Below are 17,145 nucleotides of genomic sequence, written 5' to 3'. Positions count from 1 at the left end.
CTGAAGCATTCAAGCTGATTTCTTGCAGCAGCTGGGCACTGTAACAGCTCCAGAGCTGCTCTGTAAAGCAAGTAAAAGGGTGTGGGCCCTGCAGCACTACCTGTAGTTTGCATTGTGCGTTGGAAGGCACAAAGTAAGCAGACGGGGAAGTCAGGATAGTGCACAAGGGCATAGAAGGGAGCGGCTCAAGAAAAGAGAAGTGGAAACAGACAGCAAACTAGGCTGGAGAGAGACCTGAGACAAAGAGATCTGAATTATACGAGAGCCGACCAGAGGAAACACAAATTATGTAATCAAGTGTCCCACATTTGGGGAAATCGTAGGAGCAGCACACCCAGAGTGCATTGGGTGAGCCTTGCCCTGGGAGAAGCACCTTCCTGATCATAGTATCTCACCTGGCAGGTAAGTAGGAGTTGGGCTAGAGCTGGGGAGGGTCGCTGTACGGGCACCCCCCTGTCAAGTGAAGGAGATCCAACTGAGGCAGCTAAAGGAAACTCTCGAAAAAAGAACAAGGCTAGATGAAGATCTGAGACATAGAAATCTGACTTTTACCAGAGCTGACCAGAGGAAAGCACAAACACAGTCCCCCACTACAACAAATAATGCAGTCGAGTTTCCCACATTTGGGGAAATCACAGGGGTCAGCATACCCAGAATGCAATGAATGAACCTCACCCTGGGAGAACAATCTTCATGATAATGGTATCTCCTATGCAAAATAAGTATGATTTGGGATAGGGCTGGGGAGGGCCGCTGCTCAGGCACATCTCTGTCAAGTAAAGGAGATTCAACTGAGGCAGCACAAGGGAACTCTCATCTGGGGACAACAACTGCAGGGAGAACACATATTTTCAGATGAAAATGGGAGAGCAGAAGGCTGCCTAATACTGAAGCACCCCCAAACAACAAACCAAATGCAACAACTAGTACAAGCATTCCTGGTAAAAGGTCTGCAGAAGACGGATTTGCATACGGTGATGTCATCCAAGCAGTGGGCCAAAGTTGGCTGGAACCCTCATCTGCATATGAAAAGAGAAAAGGGGTATGCAGGGCATGGCGGCCTTTTGCGGTGCTTGGATGACCCTTAGTTTGCATTAAACACCTCCACCCTCCGTCGGTGTGGGGCTCATGTTAGCTATGCCCCAGCCCCTGAAGCATTCAAGCTGATTTCTTGCAGCAGCTGGGCACTGTAACAGCTCCAGAGCTGCTCTGTAAGGCAAGTAAAAGGGTGTGGGCCCTGCAGCACTACCTGTAGTTTGCATTGTGCATTGGAAGGCACAAAGTAAGCAGACAGGAGGAGATGTCAGGATAGTCCACAAGGGTATAGAAGGGAGCGGCTTAAGAAAAAAGAAGTGGAAACAGACAGCAAACTAGGCTGGAGAGAGACCTGAGACAAAGAGATCTGAATTATATGAGAGCCGACCAGGGGAAACACAAATTATGCAGTCAAGTTTCCCACATTTGGGGAAATCGCAGGGGCAGCACACCCAGAGTGCATTGGGTGAGCCTTGCCCTGGGAGAAGCACCTACATGATCATAGTATCTCACCTGGCAGGTAAGTAGGAGTTGGGCTAGAGCTGGGGAGGGTCGCTGCTCGGGCACCCCCCTGTCAAGTGAAGGAGATCCAACTGAGGCAGCACAAGGGAACTCTCGAAAGAAGAACAAGGCTAGAGGAAGATCTGAGACAAAGAAATCTGACTTTTACCAGAGCTGACCAGAGGAAAGCACAAACACAGTCCCCCACTACCACAAATAATGCAGTTGAGTTTCCCACATTTGGGGAAATCACAGGGGTCAGCATACCCAGAATGCAATGAATGAACCTAACCCTGGGAGAACAATCTTCATGACCATGGTATCTCCTATGCAAAATAAGTATGATTTGGGATAGGGCTGGGGAGGGCCGCTGCTCAGGCACATCTCTGTCAAGTAAAGGAGATTCAACTGAGGCAGCACAAGGGAACTCTCATCTGGGGACAACTGCAGGGAGAACACATATTTTCAGATGAACATGGGAGGGCAGAAGGCTGCCTAATACTGAAGCACCCCCAAACAACAAACCAAATGCAACAACTAGTAAAAGCATTCCTGGGAGAAGGTCTGCAGAAGACGGATTTGCATACGGTGATGTCATCCAAGCAGTGGGCCAAAGTTGGCTGGAACCCTCATCTGCATATGAAAAGAGAATAAGGGTTATGCAGGGAATGGCGGCCTTTTGCGGCGCTTGGATGACCCCTAGTTCTCATTAAACACCTCCATTCTCCTTCGGTGTGGGGCTCATGTTGGCTATGCCCCAGCCCCTGAAGTATTCAAGCTGATTTCTTGCAGCAGCTGGGCACTGTAACAGCTCCAGAGCTGCTCTGTAAGGCAAGTAAAAGGGTGTGGGCCCTGCAGCACTACCTGTAGTTCGCATTGTGCGTTGGAAGGCACAAAGTAAGCAGACGGGAGAAGTCAGGATAGTGCGCAAGGGCATAGAAGGGAGCGGCTCAAGAAAAGAGAAGTGGAAACAGGCAGCAAACTAGGCTGGAGAGAGACCTGAGACAAAGAGATCTAAATTATACGAGAGCCGACCAGGGGAAACACAAATTATGCAGTCAAGTGTCCCACATTTGGGGAAATCGCAGGAGCAGCACACCCAGAGTGCAATGGGTGAGCCTTGCCCTGGGAGAAGCACCTTCATGATCATAGTATCTCACCTGGCAGGTAAGTAGGAGTTGGGCTAGAGCTGGGGAGGGTTGCTGCTCGGGTACCCCCCTGTCAAGTGAAGGAGATCCAACTGAGGCAGCACAAGGGAACTCTCAAAAGAAGAACAAGGCTAGAGGAAAATCTGAGACAAAGAAATCTGACTTTTACCAGAGCTGACCAGAGGAAAGCACAAACACAGTCCCCCACTACCACAAATAATGCAGTCGAGTTTCCCACATTTGGGGAAATCACAGGGGTCAGCATACCCAAAATGCAATGAATGAACCTCACCCTCGGAGAACAATCTTCATGACCATGGTATCTCCTATGCAAAATAAGTATGATTTGGGATAGGGCTGGGGAGGGCCGCTGCTCAGGCACATCTCTGTCAAGTAAAGGAGATTCAACTGAGGCAGCACAAGGGAACTCCCATCTGGGGACAACAACTGCAGGGAGAACACATATTTTCAGATGAACATGGGAGGGCAGAAGGCTGCCTAATACTGAAGCACCCCCAAACAACAAACCAAATGCAACAACTAGTACAAGCATTCCTGGGGGAAGTTCTGCAGAAGACGGATTTGCATACGGTGATGTCATCCAAGCAGTGGGCCAAAGTTGGCTGGAACCCTCATCTGCATATGAAAAGAGAAAAGGGGTATGCAGGGCATGGCGGCCTTTTGCGGCGCTTGGATGACCCTTAGTTCGCATTAAACACCCCCACCCTCCTTCGGTGTGGGGCTCATGTTGGCTATGCCCCAGCCCCTGAAGCATTCAAGCTGATTTCTTGCAGCAGCTGGGCACTGTAACAGCTCCAGAGCTGCTCTGTACGGCAAGTAAAAGGGTGTGGGCCCTGCAGCACTACCTGTAGTTTGCATTGTGCATTGGAAGGCACTTAAGAATAGAGAAGTGGAAACAGACAGCAAACTAGGCTGGAGAGAGACCTGAGACAAAGAGATCTGAATTATACGAGAGCCGACCAGGGGAAACACAAATTATGCAGTCAAGTTTCCCACATTTGGGGAAATCACAGGAGCAGCACACCCAGAGTGCAATGGGTGAGCCTTGCCCTGGGAGAAGCACCTACGTGATCATAGTATCTCACCTGGCAGGTAAGTAGGTGTTGGGCTAGAGCTGGGGAGGGTCGCTGCTCGGGTACCCCCCTGTCAAGTGAAGGAGATCCAACTGAGGCAGCACAAGGGAATTCTCGAAAGAAGAACAAGGCTAGAGGAAGATCTGAGACAAAGAAATCTGACTTTTACCTGAGCTGACCAGAGGAAAACACAAACACAGTCCCCCACTACCACAAATAATGCTGTCGAGTTTCACACATTTGGGGAAATCACAGGGGTCAGCATACCCAGAATGCAATGAATGAACCTCACACTGGGAGAATAATCTTCATGACCATGGTATCTCCTATGCAAAATAAGTATGATTTGGGATAGGGCTGGGGAGGGCCGCTGCTCAGGCACATCTCTGTCAAGTAAAGGGGATTCAACTGAGGCAGCATAAGGGAACTCTCATCTGGGGACAACAACTGCAGGGAGAACACATATTTTCAGATGAACATGGGAGGGCAGAAGGCTGCCTAATACTGAAGCACCCCCAAACAACAAACCAAATGCAACAACTAGTGCAAGCATTCCTGGGGGAAGGCCTGCAGCAGATGGATTTGCATATGGTGATGTCATCCAAGCAGTGGGTCAAAGTTGGCTTCAACCCTCGTCTGCATATGAAAAGAGAAAAGGGGCGTGCAGGGCATGGCGGCCTTTTGCGGCGCTTGGATGACCCCTAGTTCGCATTAAACACCTCCACCCTCCTTTGGTGTGGGGCTCATGTTGGCTATGCCCCAGCCCCTGAAGCATTCAAGCTGATTTCTTGCAGTAGCTGGGCACTGTAACAGCTCCAGAGCTGCTCTGTACTGCAAGTAAAAGGGTGTGGGCCCTGCAGCACTACCTGTAGTTTGCATTGTGCATTGGAAGGCACAAAGTAAGCAGACGGGAGAAGTAAGGATAGTGCGCAAGGCCATAGAATGGAGCGGCTTAAAAAAAGAGAAGTGGAAACAGACAGCAAACTAGGCTGGAGAGAGACCTGAGACAAAGAGATCTGAATTATACGAGAGCCGACCAGGGGAAACACAAATTATGCAGTCAAGTTTCCCACATTTGGGGAAATCGCAGGGGCAGCACATCCAGAGTGCAATGGGTGAGCCTTGCCCTGGGAGAAGCACCTTCATGATTATAGTATCTCACCTGGCAGGTAAGTAGAAGTTGGGCTAGAGCTGGGGAGGGTCGCTGCTCGGGCACCCCCCTGTCAAGTGAAGGAGATCCAACTGAGGCAGCACAAGGGAACTCTCGAAAGAAGAACAAGGCTAGAGGAAGAACTGAAACAAAGAAATCTGACTTTTAAAAGAGCTGACCAGAGGAAAGCACAAACACAGTCCCCCACTACCACAAATAATGCAGTTGAGTTTCCCACATTTGGGGAAATCACAGGGGTCAGCATACCCAGAATGCAATGAATGAACCTCACCCTGGGAGAACAATCTTCAAGACCATGGTCTCTCCTATGCAAAATAAGTATGATTTGGGATAGGGCTGGGGAGGGCCGCTGCTCAGGCACATCTCTGTCAAGTAAAGGAGATTCAACTGAGGCAGCACAAGGGAACTCTCATCTGGGGACAACAACTGCAGGGAGAACACATATTTTCAGATGAACATGGGAGGGCAGAAGGCTGCCTAATACTGAAGCACCCCCAAACAACAAACCAAATGCAACAACTAGTGCAAGCATTCCTGGGGGAAGGCCTGCAGCAGATGGATTTGCATATGGTGATGCCATCCAAGCAGTGGGTCAAAGTTGGCTTCAACCCTCGTCTGCATATGAAAAGAGAAAAGGGGCGTGCAGGGCATGGCGGCCTTTTGCGGCGCTTGGATGACCCCTAGTTCGCATTACACACCTCCACCCTCCTTCGGTGTGGGGCTCATGTTGGCTATGCCCCAGCCCCTGAAGCATTCAAGCTGATTTCTTGCAGCAGCTGGGCACTGTAACTGCTCCAGAGCTGCTCTGTAAGGCAAGTAAAAGGGTGTGGGCCCTGCAGCACTACCTGTAGTTTGCATTGTGCGTTGGAAGGCACGAAGTAAGCAGATGGGAGAAGTCAGGATAGTGCGCAAGGGCATAGAAGGGAGCGGCTCAAGAAAAGAGAAGTGGAAACAGACAGCAAACTAGGCTGGAGAGAGACCTGAGACAAAGAGATCTGAATTCTACGAGAGCCGACCAAGGGAAACACAAATTATGCAGTCAAGTTTCCCACATTTGGGGAAATCACAGGGGAAGCACAACCAGAGTGCAATGGGTGAGCCTTGCCCTGGGAGAAGCACCTTCATGATCATAGTATCTCACCTGGCAGGTAAGTAGGAGTTGGGCTAGAGCTGGGGAGGGTCGCTGCTCGGGCACCCCCCTGTCAAGTGAAAGAGATCCAACTGAGGCAGCACAAGGGAACTCTCGAAAGAAGAACAAGGCTAGAGGAAGATCTGAGATAAAGAAATCTGATTTTTACCAGAGCTGACCAGAGGAAAGCACAAACACAGTCCCCCACTACCACAAATAATGCAGTCGAGTTTCCCACATTTGGGGAAATCACAGGGGTCAGCATACCCAGAATGCAATGAATGAACCTCACCCTGGGAGAACAATCTTCATGACCATGGTATCGCCTATGCAAAATAAGTATGATTTGGGATAGGGCTGGGGAGGGCCGCTGCTCAGGCACATCTCTGTCAAGTAAAGGAGATTCAACTGAGGCAGCACAAGGGAACTCTCATCTGGGGACAACAACTGCAGGGAGAACACATATTTTCAGATGAACATGGGAGGGCAGAAGGCTGCCTAATACTGAAGCACCCCCAAACAACAAACCAAATGCAACAACTAGTGCAAGCATTCCTGGGGGAAGGCCTGCAGCAGATGGATTTGCATATGGTGATGTCATCCAAACAGTGGGTCAAAGTTGGCTTCAACCCTCGTCTGCATATGAAAAGAGACAAGGGGCGTGCAGGGCATGGCGGCCTTTTGCGGCGCTTGGATGACCCCTAGTTCGCATTACACACCTCCACCCTCCTTCGGTGTGGGGCTCATGTTGGCTATTCCCCAGCCCCTGAAGCATTCAAGCTGATTTCTTGCAGCAGCTGGGCACTGTAACTGCTCCAGAGACGCTCTGTAAGGCAAGTAAAAGGGTGTGGGTCCTGCAGCACTACCTGTAGTTTGCATTGTGCGTTGGAAGGCACGAAGTAAGCAGACGGGAGAAGTCAGGATAGTGCGCAAGGGCATAGAAGGGAGCGGCTCAAGAAAAGAGAAGTAGAAACAGACAGCAAACTAGGCTGGAGAGAGACCTGAGACAAAGAGATCTGAATTATACGAGAGCCGACCAGGGGAAACACAAATTATGCAGTCAAGTTTCCCACATTTGGGGAAATCGCAGAAGCAGCACACCCAGAGTGCAATGGGTGAGCCTTGCCCTGGGAGAAGCACCTTCATGATCATAGTATCTCACCTGGCAGGTAAGTAGGAGTTGGGCTAGAGCTGGGGAGGGTCGCTGCTCGAGCATCCCCCTGTCAAGTAAAGGAGATTCAACTGAGGCAGCACAAGGGAACTCTCATCTGGGGACAACAACTGCAGGGAGAACACATATTTTCAGATAAAAATCTTGGTCATGCTCTGGTTTCTCTTCAGAACGAACAAATCTTTCGCCTTTTACTAAAGATTTCCGTGGAGAGGAGCAAAACCGAGTTTTATCTCAATTTTTGCATGCCCCATCTTTTTGGGGTTTCTTTTATCGGTTTAAAGATAGAATGAGTGTGCTTTAATGTAAGCTCATTTGCATAGAAATGACAGTAAATGTTTGTTTCTTTTCAAACAGAACTTTCTTGACCATGCTACTTGCTTGAAAGATCTGGGAGCACATGGAATACAGTACAAACCATGCTTATAGCAAGGAGAAGACAGGTGAGAAATCTGCTTTCTTTCAAATTGGGCGCTCACTTTGATCTGAATGAGGACTGCTGGCACGGCACTCAGGCGACAGGTGGAATCTTGGTCATGCTCTGGTTTCTCTTCAGAACGAACAAATCTTTCGCCTTTTACTAAAGATTTCCGTGGAGAGGAGCAAAACTGAGTTTTATCTCAATTTTTGCATGCCCCATATTATTGGGGTTTCTTTTATCGGATTAAAGACAGAACGAGTGTGCTTTCTTGTTAGCTTTAATGTAAGTTTATTTGCATAACAATGACAATAAATGTCTGTTTCTTTTCAAGCAGAACTTTCTTGACCATACTAATTGCTTGAAAGATCTGGGAGCACATGGAAAAGAGTACAAACCATGCTTATAGCAAGGGGAAGCCTGGTGAGAAATCTGCTTTCTTTCTTTCAAATTGGGTGCTCACTTTGAGCTGAATGAGGACTGCTGGCATGGCACTCAGGCGACAGGTGGAATCTTGGTCATGCTCTGGTTTCTCTTCAGAACGAACAAATCTTTCGCCTTTTACTAAAGATTTCCGTGGAGAGGAGCAAAACTGAGTTTTATCTAAATTTTTGCATGCCCCGTCTTATTGGGGTTTCTTTTATCAGTTTAAAGATAGAACGAGTGTGCTTTAATGTAAGCTCATTTGCGTAGAAATGACAGTAAATGTTTGTTTCTTTTCAAACAGAACTTTCTTGACTATACTAATTGCTTGAAAGATCTGGGAGCACATGGAAAAGAGTACAAACCATGTTTATAGCAAGGGGAAGCCTGGTGAGAAATCTGCTTTCTTTCATTCAAATTGGGTGCTCACTTTGAGCTGAATGAGAACTGCTGGCATGGCACTCAGGCGACAGGTGGAATCTTGGTCATGCTCTGGTTTCTCTTCAGAACTAACAAATATTTCGCCTTTTATTAAAGATTTCCGTGGAGAGGAGCAAAACTGAGTTTTATCTCAATTTTTGCATGCCCCATATTATTGGGGTTTCTTTTATCAGTTTAAAGACAGAACGAGTGTGCTTTCTTGTTAGCTTTAATGTAAGTTTATTTGCATAACAATGACAGTAAATGTTTGTTTCTTTTCAAACAGAACTTTCTTGACCATGCTACTTGCTTGAAAGATCTGGGAGCACATGGAAAACAGTACAAACCATGCAGTATCACAAGAAGATAGAGCAGAATTGAGGACACGTCAACAATTTCTGCCGAAGGTGGTTCATCTTTCCACATGGTGCCTTTGGCCACTGACACCTTCGTTGAGTCAAAGTCTCTGGCTGTGGTCAGAACTTTGAAAATTTATGTCACCAGAACGGTTCAGATTAGGAAAACAGAGGCTCTGTTTGTCCTGTATGCTCCCAACATGATTGGGTGTCCTGCTTCCATGCAGACCATTATGCGCTGGATCTGTGGTAAGATTCAGCATGCTCATTCCACGGCAGGATTGCCGTTACTGAATTAGGTGAAGACCCATTCTACTAGAAAGGTGGGTTCATCCTGGGCAGCTGGTCGGGGAGTCTCGGCATTGCAACTTTGCCGAGCAGCTATTTAGTAAACACTTTTGCTAAGTTTTACAAGTTTGATACCTTGGCTGATGATAACCTCAAGTTGGGTCATTCGGTGCTGCAGAGTCGTACGCACTCTCCCACCCGTTCAAGAGCTTTGGTATAACCCCATGGTTCTTAATGTGACCCCAGCATCCTCTAGGTCGTATGAGAAAATAGGATTTTAATACCTACCGGTAAATCCTTTTCTCTTAGTACGTAGAGGATGCTGGGCACCCGTCCCAGTCCATACTGTGTCTGCAGTTATTACTTGTGGTTATACACATGTTGTGTTACGGTTCTGGTCAGCTTTTTGCTGCAATTGTTCATGCCGTTGGCTTGTGTTCTGTTGAATGCCACGTTCTGCGGCATGCTTAAGGTGTGAGCTGGTAAGATGCTCACCTTAGTTTAACAATAAATCCTTTCCTCGAAATGTCCGTCTCCCTGGGCACAGTTCCTATAACTGGAGTCTGGAGGAGGGGCATAGAGGGAGGAGCCAGTTCACACCCTTTGAAAGTCTTAAAGTGCCCATGTCTCTTGCGGATCCCGTCTATACCCCATGGTTCTTAATGTGACCCCAGCATCCTCTACGGACTAAGAGAAAAGGATGCCCTTGTGTACTATCCTGACTTCTCCTCCCGTCTGCTTACTTTGTGCCTTCCAACGCACAATGCGAACTACAGGTGGCGCTGCAGGGCCCACACCCTTTTACTTGCCTTACAGAGCAGCTCTGGAGCTGTTACAGTGCCCAGCTGCTGCAAGAAATCAGCATGAATGCTTCAGGGGATGGGGCATGGCCAACATGAGCCCCACACCAAAGGAGGGTGGGGGTGTTTAATGCGAACTAGGGGTCATCCAAGCACTGCAAAAGGCCGCCATGCCCTGCATGCCCCTTTTCTCTTTTTATATGCAGATGAGGGTTCCAGCCAACTTTGGCCCACTGCTTGGATGACATCACCGTATGCAAATCCGTCTGCTGCAGACCTTCCCCCAGGAATGCTTGTACTAGTTGTTGGATATGGTTTGATATTTGATGGTGCTTCAGTATTAGGCAGCCTTCCGCCCTCCCATGTTCATCTGAAAAGATGTGGTCTCCCTGCAGTTGTTGTCCCCAGACGAGAGTTCCCTTGTGCTTCCTCAGTTGAATCTCCTTAACTTGACGGGGGAGGGGCTGCCCGAGCTGCCACCCTCCCCAGCCCTATCCCAACTCATACTTATTTTACATATTAGATCTCTTGATCATGAAGATTGTTCTCACAGGGTGAGGTTCATCCATTATATTTTAAAATAGGAAGGTACAAATTACATATTTGAATTGCATCTATGTGCTGGATTCAAATGTCCCCCCCCCCCTTCCTTTCTCAATTGTGCCCGTCAGCAGCTATTCTAAGGTTGCTGCCAATGGGTGTGACACATTAATTTCTTCTGTGGGGTACACTGGACTCCACAAGGATTCACATTGGGGTGTAGAGTAGGATCTTGATCTGAGGCACCAACCGGCTCAAAGCTTTTGACTGTTCCCAAGAAGCTCAGTGCATTCTCCTCTATAACCCCGCTTCCATGAACAGGGAGCTCAGTTTGTAGTTGGTGCCTTCAGTAGCAGGCCAATTAACAGGGGCCTGCCTCAGGCAGCCTATTCTTAGCTATTAATTTTGACAAGAAAAGAAGAACTTGTTTTATGAGAATCTACAAGGGCTGCAGCAGGCTAGGTCTAATAGACATCTTTACTGCAGCTTCATCACTCCCAGCGGCGCTGTATACTCCCGTGCCCTGGTTGCTGGGTCACTGCAGCGGAGGCTCCGGTTTCATCCTAAGGTCAGTCACACACACACCACCCTTCCGGATCACGAGGCCGCTGATGAAGGGGAGCGAGGCCGTAGGGGGTGGGCCGTGTGCGCACTGCGGTGGACACTGATTACTGGGCAGCCGCTCCACTAGCCACCAGGTACAGTTAAGGAGCACAGGTCTGGGGTTTTTTCTCCTATATTAACCCAATTTTGTACTGCCCGCAGCGCATTGTGATAGGTAATAGGGCCTGATTCAGGTTGGATTGCAATCACAATAAGCGATCCAACTGCAAAAATTGCTAAGAGCATACGCATGTGCCTGCATTTTCTGCGGCACCCCGCAGAGAATGTGATCGCCTCTGCCTGTCAATCGGGGCGGGGAAGGGGGGGAGAGGTGGGTCAGCAACACTCCATTTCCAAGTCAGGGATGGAGCGGTGCGGGGGCAAGGCTTCAAAATGGGGTCTGCAACGGAGGAGACACAGGGGGCGTGGTCACAGCGGCTGTATGACATCACATTCAGCCGCTGTGATCACAAAAATGGTGGCGGCTTCCTGCGCGCACATACAGTCTGCACCAGCAGGAGCCTACACCATTTTTTATGATCACGCTGAACTGCAGTGCGACTGCAATTACAGCATGGTCAAGAAGGGAGGCGTCATGCTGGGTGGCCATGCCCTGTCACTGTGCAGGAGCCAGCACCGCTCACACACTAGTCCCCGGGTGCAGCCCCCAACCCCCGGGACACCCGGAGCAACAAAATGTAGATTCAGGCCACCAGGCCACGCTCCTACCTATGAAACCATGCCTCCTTTTTACCATTGCGCTGCTTATCTGCGCGCACTGCATTACAATCTCCCTCGCCACCTCTCTGGGTGTCACCAGTGATAGTGACACCTCTGCCATGCTTGTAGCAGCTGGTCCTAAGATCTACGCCTCAAACCCTGAGTGTTTGCCCTTGTGACTTGTTGATCATCATAGCGAAGCAGATGCTTACAGAAAACTGCAGGGGCTTAGATTGAAAATAAAAAAATTGATGGGTATAAGGTAGAGAGGAGCGGGTTCGGTTCTCCGAGAACCGAATTCCCCACGAACTCCACGTGGTTTACACTGGTCCGAGGCAGGCTCGGTTGTTCCCGCCTGACTCGGAAAACCTGAACAAGGGAAAATGTCATCATCCCGCTGTCGGATTCTCGCGAGATTCGGATTCCATATAAAGAGCTGCGCGTTGCTGCCATTTTTACTCGTGCATTGAAGAGAGAGCGGAGAGGACGTGGCTATGTTCTCTCAGTGGAAATCTCAATATCAGTGCTCAGTATCAGTGGTTACTTATTGCTGCTCAGTAATACTAGTAGTGTGTCTCTCCTGCTCAGTGTCAGTTCTCAGTAGTATCCTCATCAGTGCTCAGTATCACTGCTCATTGTCTTGTGCTGCATTGTGGTGCTCAGCATACTACAGTACATTACTAATAGTCCAGTGCTGCATCTTGCTGCTCAGTGTCAGTTCTAGTATCCTCATCAGTGCTCACTATCACTGCTCATTGCATTGTGGTGTTCTGTATACTACAATAACATAGTAATATAGTAACATAGTTTTTGAGGTTGAATAGAGGCAAATTGCCCATCGTGTTCAACCTGTTTTAAGTTGTGATGATTCTACATACTTGCTGAATAATGTTTTATGACTAGTTAGCTACTATAACTCATGTTAACCCCGGATTAACCATGTTGATATTTTAAGTATTATAACCTTGGATAGCTTTTTCATTCAGAAATGTATCCATTCCTTTTTTAAATCCAATTACAGAGTCCGCCATTACCACCTTCCCTGGCAGGGAATTCCACATCCTGATTGCCCTAACAGTGAAGAAACCTTTCCTCCATTGCGTTCTGAACTTTCCTCCAGTCGCAGCGAGTGACCACGTGTTCTTTTAATAAATAATTCCTCTGATAACTCTTTGTTATGTATCTTTACATATTTGAAGATATTAATAATATCTCCTCTTAGGCACCTCTTTTCTAGTGTATAAATATTCAGCCTAGTAAGTCTTTCCTTATAGTCCAGTACTTTTAGGCCTTTAATCAATTTAGTCTTCAGGATCTCTTACACTTCCATGAGCAGCAGAGTAGTGCAATGGAAGCATGCTGGGCCCATAACCCAGAGGTTGATTGATCGAAACTATCCTCTGCTATGTGCATTTTTTTTTTTATAATTAAAGTAATCAAAAACTGGGATTGATATTTTGGCTCTTTTATTTTTACTTAAAGTACAATAACTTTTATCATTTTAATTTGTTTTAATAGTATATTGACAGCATTGTTTTCTTTAAAAAATCCACTTAATTTTCTTTACCCTATTACTGAAATGGTAATTGACAAAAACAAACTACATTGTCACCAGAAGAGCAATGCAAAATGTACAAGTGATATATGAAAATCATCTTCCATCTTGAATTTCAATGATGCATTGGGACAACAATTTGTGAGAAACATCTTCACCCATAAAGAAAGATTTTCTTAATTCCTTACCTGTGTGCTGATTAGATATCACCTTGTTTTCACATTAAACAGACTTCCCCATGAGGAAGCAGCAAGGATGCAGTGACGTTTCCTGGTGTCAACCTGTATTATTTCAGTAGACATTGAAATGAGGATGCATCTTTGATGCCTTTCCAATGAAGCAAGTTTATTTCAGTAATAGGTGAAAAACTAGGGATTGAACCACCAACCTTTTGGTTAATAGCCAAACATGCTAACCGATTGCGCCACAGAGACACCTTGCAAAAGTCAATACTGACAAAGGCTAATAATCATTCATCTAGAACGTTTCCTAGAAAAACTTTAAAAAGTCAATATTCTGGAGAATTTTTGTAAGATACACATTGGTACTTTCCCATGATGAGTGAGTGCTTCAGGATTTCTTGCACTTACATGGGCTATTAACCAAAAGGTTGGTGGTTCAATCCCACCCAGGGATGTAATTGACCTTGTCATCAGATTTTGGTGATCTTTAAGTAGACAAGTCAAAATTTCAAACCCCCTCTTATGGTGTAGGGTATCTGGCCTTCTCTGACGTAATCAGAGTTAGATTTAATTAAGTGATTTTATAAAAAACAGCTAGGAAGCACAATTTAGCAGTGGGTTGCAGAGAAAAAAATAACATTTTAAACCTACCGGTAATTTTTTTTTCTCGTAATCCGTAGAGGATGATGGGGACTCCGTAAGGACCATGGGGGATAGACGGGCTCCGCAGCAGACATGGGCACTTTAAGAAAGACTTTAGATCTGGGTGTGCACTGGCTCCTCCCTCTATGCCCCTCCTCCATACCTCAGTTAGAGAAACTGTGCCCAGAGGAGACGGACAGTACGAGGAAAGGATTTTTGTTAATCCAAGGTCAAGATTCATACCAGCCACACCAATCACACCGTATAACTTGTGATATACTACCCAGTTAACAGTATGAAAACAACATAGCATCAGTCCAAGACCGATGAAAACTAACATATAACCCTTATGTAAGCAATAACTATATACAAGTCTTGCAGAAGTAGACCGCACTTGGGACGGGCACCCAGCATCCTCTACGGACTACGAGAAAAAGATTTACCGGTAGGTTTAAAATCTTATTTTCTCTTACGTCCTAGAGGATGCTGGGGACTCCGTAAGGACCATGGGGATTATACCAAAGCTCCCAAACGGGCAGGAGAGTGCGGATGACTCTGCAGCACCGATTGAGCAAACAGGAGGTCCTCCTCAGCCAGGGTATCAAACTTATAGAACTTTGCAAAGGTGTTTGAACCAACTTTGACCCACTGCTTGGATGACATCACCATATGCAAATCCATCTGCGGCAGGCCTTCCCCCAGGAATGCTTGCACTAGTTGTTGCATTTGGTTTGTTGTTTGGGGGTGCTTCAGTATTAGGCAGCCTTCTGCCCTCCCATGTTCATCTGAAAATATGTGTTCTCCCTGCAGTTGTTGTCCCCAGATGAGAGTTCCCTTGTGCTGCCTCAGTTGAATCTCCTTTACTTGACAGAGATGTGCCTGAGCAGCGGCCCTCCCCAGCCCTATCCCAAATCATACTTATTTTGCATAGGAGATACCATGGTCATGAAGATTGTTCTCCCAGGGTTAGGTTCATTCATTGCATTCTGGGTATGCTGACCCCTGTGATTTCCCCAAATGTGGGAAACTCAACTGCATTATTTGTGGTAGTGGGGGACTGTGTTTGTGCTTTCCTCTGGTCAGCTCTGGTAAAAGTCAGATTTCTTTGTCTCAGATCTTCCTCTAGCCTTGTTCTTCTTTCGAGAGTTCCCTTGTGCTGCCTCAGTTGGATCTCCTTCACTTGACAGGGGGGTGCCCGAGCAGCGACCCTCCCCAGCTCTAGCCCAACTCCTACTTACCTGCCAGGTGAGATACTATGATCATGAAGATGCTTCTCCCAGGGCAAGGCTCACCCATTGCACTCTGGGTGTGCTGCCCCTGCGATTTCCCCAAATGTGAGAAACTTGACTGCATAATTTGTGTTTCCCCTGGTCGGCTCTCATATAATTCAGATCTCTTTGTCTCAGGTCGCTCTCCAGCCTAGTTTGCTGTCTGTTTCCACTACTTTTTCTTGAGCCCCTCCCTTCTATACCCTTGTGCACTATCCTGACTTCTCCCGTCTGCTTACTTTGTGCCTTCCAACGCACAATGCAAACTACAGGTAGTGCTGCAGGGCCCACACCCTTTTACTTGCTTTACAGAGCAGCTCTGGAGCTGTTACAGTGCCCAGCTGCTGCAAGAAATCAGCTTGAATGCTCCAGGGGCTGGGGCATAGCCAACATGAGCCCCACACCGAAGGAGGGTGGAGGTGTTTAATGCGAACTAGGGGTCATCCAAGCGCCGCAAAAGGCCGCCATGCCCTGCACACCCCTTTATTCTTTTCATATGCAGACGAGGGTTGAAGCCAACTTTGACCCACTGCTTGGATGACATCACCATATTCAAATCCATCTGCTGCAGGCCTTCCCCCAGGAATGCTTGCACTAGTTGTTGCATTTGGTTTGTTGTTTGGGGGTGCTTCAGTATTAGGCAGCCTTCTGCCCTCCCATGTTCATCTGAAAATATGTGTTCTCCCTGCAGTTGTTGTCCCCAGATGAGAGTTCCCTTGTGCTGCCTCAGTTGAATCTCCTTTACTTGACAGAGATGTGCCTGAGCAGCGGCCCTCCCCAGCCCTATCCCAAATCATACTTATTTTGCATAGGAGATACCATGGTCATGAAGATTGTTCTCCCAGGGTTAGGTTCATTCATTGCATTCTGGGTATGCTGACCCCTGTGATTTCCCCAAATGTGGGAAACTCAACTGCATTATTTGTGGTAGTGGGGGACTGTGTTTGTGCTTTCCTCTGGTCAGCTCTGGTAAAAGTCAGATTTCTTTGTCTCAGATCTTCCTCTAGCCTTGTTCTTCTTTCGAGAGTTCCCTTGTGCTGCCTCAGTTGGATCTCCTTCACTTGACAGGGGGGTGCCCGAGCAGCGACCCTCCCCAGCTCTAGCCCAACTCCTACTTACCTGCCAGGTGAGATACTATGATCATGAAGATGCTTCTCCCAGGGCAAGGCTCACCCATTGCACTCTGGGTGTGCTGCCCCTGCGATTTCCCCAAATGTGGGAAACTTGACTGCATAACTTGTGTTTCCCCTGGTCGGCTCTCATATAATTCAGATCTCTTTGTCTCAGGTCTCTCTCCAGCCTAGTTTGCTGTCTGTTTCCACTTCTTTTTTCTTGAGCCCCTCCCTTCTATACCCTTGTGCACTATCCTGACTTCTCCCGTCTGCTTACTTTGTGCCTTCCAACGCACAATGCAAACTACAGGTAGTGCTGCAGGGCCCACACCCTTTTACTTGCTTTACAGAGCAGCTCTGGAGCTGTTACAGTGCCCAGCTGCTGCAAGAAATCAGCTTGAATGCTTCAGGGGCTGGGGCATAGCCAACATGAGCCCCACACCGAAGGAGGGTGGAGGTGTTTAATGCGAACTAGGGGTCATCCAAGCGCCGCAAAAGGCCGCCATGCCCTGCACACCCCTTTTTTCTTTTCATATGCAGATGAGGGTTGAAGCCAACTTTGACCCACT

At 47.7% G+C, this 17,145-nt stretch overlaps 16 non-coding genes and 5 pseudogenes across 16 annotated transcripts; 8 read left to right on the top strand and 13 right to left on the bottom strand.

The window, feature by feature from the left end:
• Nucleotides 1-247: 247 nt before the first annotated feature.
• Nucleotides 248-410, bottom strand: LOC135027553 (U1 spliceosomal RNA). The gene has a single exon (XR_010223981.1). It is a non-coding gene; the product is annotated as a U1 spliceosomal RNA (small nuclear RNA).
• A 152-nt stretch (nucleotides 411-562) lies between these two features.
• On the bottom strand, nucleotides 563-726 carry LOC135027313 (U1 spliceosomal RNA). The gene has a single exon (XR_010223799.1). It is a non-coding gene; the product is annotated as a U1 spliceosomal RNA (small nuclear RNA).
• Nucleotides 727-1,421: 695 nt separating this feature from the next.
• LOC135027532 (U1 spliceosomal RNA) lies at nucleotides 1,422-1,563 on the bottom strand (annotated as a pseudogene).
• A 152-nt stretch (nucleotides 1,564-1,715) lies between these two features.
• LOC135027630 (U1 spliceosomal RNA) lies at nucleotides 1,716-1,879 on the bottom strand. Its single transcript, XR_010224045.1, has one exon. It is a non-coding gene; the product is annotated as a U1 spliceosomal RNA (small nuclear RNA).
• A 690-nt stretch (nucleotides 1,880-2,569) lies between these two features.
• On the bottom strand, nucleotides 2,570-2,711 carry LOC135027471 (U1 spliceosomal RNA; annotated as a pseudogene).
• A 152-nt stretch (nucleotides 2,712-2,863) lies between these two features.
• Nucleotides 2,864-3,027, bottom strand: LOC135027281 (U1 spliceosomal RNA). Its single transcript, XR_010223769.1, has one exon. It is a non-coding gene; the product is annotated as a U1 spliceosomal RNA (small nuclear RNA).
• A 615-nt stretch (nucleotides 3,028-3,642) lies between these two features.
• On the bottom strand, nucleotides 3,643-3,805 carry LOC135027513 (U1 spliceosomal RNA). Its single transcript, XR_010223958.1, has one exon. It is a non-coding gene; the product is annotated as a U1 spliceosomal RNA (small nuclear RNA).
• Nucleotides 3,806-3,957: 152 nt separating this feature from the next.
• LOC135027391 (U1 spliceosomal RNA) lies at nucleotides 3,958-4,121 on the bottom strand. The gene has a single exon (XR_010223873.1). It is a non-coding gene; the product is annotated as a U1 spliceosomal RNA (small nuclear RNA).
• Nucleotides 4,122-4,792: 671 nt separating this feature from the next.
• Nucleotides 4,793-4,955, bottom strand: LOC135027509 (U1 spliceosomal RNA). The gene has a single exon (XR_010223955.1). It is a non-coding gene; the product is annotated as a U1 spliceosomal RNA (small nuclear RNA).
• A 152-nt stretch (nucleotides 4,956-5,107) lies between these two features.
• LOC135027287 (U1 spliceosomal RNA) lies at nucleotides 5,108-5,271 on the bottom strand. The gene has a single exon (XR_010223775.1). It is a non-coding gene; the product is annotated as a U1 spliceosomal RNA (small nuclear RNA).
• A 682-nt stretch (nucleotides 5,272-5,953) lies between these two features.
• On the bottom strand, nucleotides 5,954-6,105 carry LOC135027526 (U1 spliceosomal RNA; annotated as a pseudogene).
• A 152-nt stretch (nucleotides 6,106-6,257) lies between these two features.
• Nucleotides 6,258-6,421, bottom strand: LOC135027327 (U1 spliceosomal RNA). The gene has a single exon (XR_010223812.1). It is a non-coding gene; the product is annotated as a U1 spliceosomal RNA (small nuclear RNA).
• Nucleotides 6,422-7,092: 671 nt separating this feature from the next.
• Nucleotides 7,093-7,255, bottom strand: LOC135027455 (U1 spliceosomal RNA). The gene has a single exon (XR_010223927.1). It is a non-coding gene; the product is annotated as a U1 spliceosomal RNA (small nuclear RNA).
• A 144-nt stretch (nucleotides 7,256-7,399) lies between these two features.
• On the top strand, nucleotides 7,400-7,515 carry LOC135027584 (U5 spliceosomal RNA). Its single transcript, XR_010224001.1, has one exon. It is a non-coding gene; the product is annotated as a U5 spliceosomal RNA (small nuclear RNA).
• A 270-nt stretch (nucleotides 7,516-7,785) lies between these two features.
• Nucleotides 7,786-7,901, top strand: LOC135027576 (U5 spliceosomal RNA). Its single transcript, XR_010223994.1, has one exon. It is a non-coding gene; the product is annotated as a U5 spliceosomal RNA (small nuclear RNA).
• Nucleotides 7,902-8,187: 286 nt separating this feature from the next.
• On the top strand, nucleotides 8,188-8,303 carry LOC135027593 (U5 spliceosomal RNA). The gene has a single exon (XR_010224010.1). It is a non-coding gene; the product is annotated as a U5 spliceosomal RNA (small nuclear RNA).
• A 274-nt stretch (nucleotides 8,304-8,577) lies between these two features.
• LOC135027613 (U5 spliceosomal RNA) lies at nucleotides 8,578-8,693 on the top strand. Its single transcript, XR_010224029.1, has one exon. It is a non-coding gene; the product is annotated as a U5 spliceosomal RNA (small nuclear RNA).
• Nucleotides 8,694-15,110: 6,417 nt separating this feature from the next.
• LOC135027629 (U1 spliceosomal RNA) lies at nucleotides 15,111-15,274 on the top strand. Its single transcript, XR_010224044.1, has one exon. It is a non-coding gene; the product is annotated as a U1 spliceosomal RNA (small nuclear RNA).
• Nucleotides 15,275-15,426: 152 nt separating this feature from the next.
• Nucleotides 15,427-15,568, top strand: LOC135027512 (U1 spliceosomal RNA; annotated as a pseudogene).
• A 691-nt stretch (nucleotides 15,569-16,259) lies between these two features.
• Nucleotides 16,260-16,423, top strand: LOC135027628 (U1 spliceosomal RNA). Its single transcript, XR_010224043.1, has one exon. It is a non-coding gene; the product is annotated as a U1 spliceosomal RNA (small nuclear RNA).
• Nucleotides 16,424-16,575: 152 nt separating this feature from the next.
• On the top strand, nucleotides 16,576-16,717 carry LOC135027487 (U1 spliceosomal RNA; annotated as a pseudogene).
• Nucleotides 16,718-17,145: the final 428 nt, after the last annotated feature.

This window comes from Pseudophryne corroboree, unplaced genomic scaffold, assembly GCF_028390025.1.
Source record: "Pseudophryne corroboree isolate aPseCor3 unplaced genomic scaffold, aPseCor3.hap2 scaffold_464, whole genome shotgun sequence".
NCBI classification, from domain to species: Eukaryota; Metazoa; Chordata; class Amphibia; order Anura; family Myobatrachidae; genus Pseudophryne; species Pseudophryne corroboree.
Note: the sequence above shows the minus strand (reverse complement) of the source record. Positions and strands in the feature narration are given on the sequence as shown.